We start from the raw sequence: 2,284 nt of genomic DNA on the forward strand, positions 1-2,284 counted from the left end.
TAAATTAACATGCTAAGGACCATGTAAAATAGTACCATCAGCCTTCTCAACAGCAATGATGAAACCATAAAACAAGGTAAACATGCTTTTAAAATTATGAAGCATGATTTGCTACATAAAACTTTAAGTCCAAACTATATCGACTGTGAGAATAGAAAAACATTTTCCAATATACATGCTCTCAAACAATTACTCCCTCCACATAATCTCCTGAAACTGCTGGAGAATGTTCTCCAGCAAAACAAGGGAGTAAATAAGAAAGGAAGGCGCAATATGTCTTTGAGCTCTCTATCAATCAGAGTTCCTAGTTTCAAACAACTAAAGAGAATTCTAGGTGATTATGTAGATGCAGAGCATATCTGGAAGATATGGGTCATTTGTAGAATCATTGGAAGGGCTAGAAAAACAAGCCATGCCACTGCACTGTCCCCAAAGAAATGTGACTTTTTACGTCTCTCAAGGAGTGGTGGGGATGGGGGTGGGGCAGGGGCCGGTAGGAACCATCATGGGTCGCCACAAGCACTGAAAGGTTCAGCGCAAGAAACCCAAGATCCAGGACATCTACTGAAGGCTGTTGGTCAAACTGTACAGATTTCCAGCCAGAGCACCAACACCACCTTCAACCAAGTTGTGCTGAAGAGTTCGTTCAAGAGTCATACCAACTGGCCCGCCCACTGTCCCTTTCCCTGATGATCCGTAAAATGAAGCATCCTGGCCTGGAAGACAAAACAGCTGTGGTTGTAGGAACTAGAGCCGACGACAACGTGCATGTCCAGGAAGTGCCCAAACTGAAGGTATGCAATGCGCATGAGCATCCGCATGTAGAACCGCATCCTCAAGGCCGCGGGGAAAGATCGTCACCTTCAACCAGCAGACCCTGGACTCCCCCAAGGGCTGTAACACCGTCCTGCTCTCCGGTCCTCGCAAAGGCGGAGAGGTGTATGGGCATTTCCGCCCGGGGAACAGCACAGCCACACTAAACCCTTCGTGGGACCAGAGGTTCGAGCATGCCAACAGCCAACGGGCCAGACACAGCTACAAAAACTAACCCAAGATCCTGCCTTGTTATTAAAGATTTTGGATGTAAGTAATTAAGAAAGTAAAATGAAACGAAGTGAAATGAAATGATTTTAAAAAGGGATCATTGAGGCCTTTCTATTTTGTACACAAAACCACTGGACATCATGCCTGTGGACACCTCGGAGATCGCAACGTAGATACACATGGCTCCAACCACTTGGTGGGCAGTGAGATGAGAAAAACAATGGTTTGGGTGAATCACGTGATTACAGAGCTAGGGTTCCAGATGGTCATGATTGGCCTCCATAACAGCTCTAAGGAAGTAGTGAGAACAGGGATGGGAGAGGGCAGTTAACTACCAGAGGCCCCTCCAAGTATTGGCTGAGGGCCTTAAGCTGCCTCTGCCTATATGAAGAACTTCACCTTATAAACAGTGTCACTTCTGTGACCACCAGAGGAGAGCACTCCCTGTCCCTTCCTTTATCCATCATGAGCCAAGTTAAAGTCAGCTGTGGACATATTTGACTGAGACATCCTAGCTCACATGTTTGTGTCCTGGATGAAACGGTATCAGGGAAAATGAGAATCTAGCATTTTCAGCTACTATACCATAAGTCACTCTTTACTTCCCTACAGTGTCCATAAGAGTGAGGATTTTCCCAATCACAAAAAGGTTTCAGATGCTGGGCATACAAAAAAAACAACAAATGTTTGGTTTTGTTTTTGTATTTTTTTTCTTTTTTTTAATACTATCCATGAAATAGTGGCTCCACCACTAGCAAGAGGTGAAGGGCATTTCCTAAAGGACAACATGGAGTGTGAGGATGGTGGTTATTCATTGAGCCTAGAGAACAACCAGACAGACAGAAGCTGAACACTTAAGAATTAAAGTTCTGGGAGGGATTTCCTAAAATTAAATTAAAAGTATTCCAGGGCTTCCCTGGTGGCGCAGTGGTTGAGAGTCCGCCTGCCGATGCAGGGGACACTGGTTCGTGCCCCGGTCTGGGAAGATCCCACATGCCGTGGAGCGACTAGGCCCGTGAGCCATGGCCGCTGAGCCTGCGCGTCCAGAGCCTGTGCTCCGCAATGGGAGAGGCCACAACGGTGAGAGGCCTGCGTACCGCAAAAAAAAAAGTATTCCAAGAAATTGACAACTTTGACTTAGTGGAAAAATGGGACTGAGAAGTGTTAAAGAGCATGGAAAATTTAGCCAGAGATTATAAGAAAACTAAATAACAGCAATAATAATAAAGGGCAATTAACT

At 45.4% G+C, this 2,284-nt stretch overlaps 1 pseudogene; it reads left to right on the plus strand.

Moving 5' to 3' along the window:
- The first annotated feature begins 568 nt into the window (after positions 1-568).
- Positions 569-1,095, plus strand: LOC114890264 (annotated as a pseudogene).
- Positions 1,096-2,284: the final 1,189 nt, after the last annotated feature.

This window comes from Monodon monoceros, unplaced genomic scaffold (genome assembly GCF_005190385.1).
Source record: "Monodon monoceros isolate NGI ecotype Baffin Bay Population unplaced genomic scaffold, NGI_Narwhal_1 Super_Scaffold_11, whole genome shotgun sequence".
NCBI lineage: Eukaryota > Metazoa > Chordata > Mammalia > Artiodactyla > Monodontidae > Monodon > Monodon monoceros.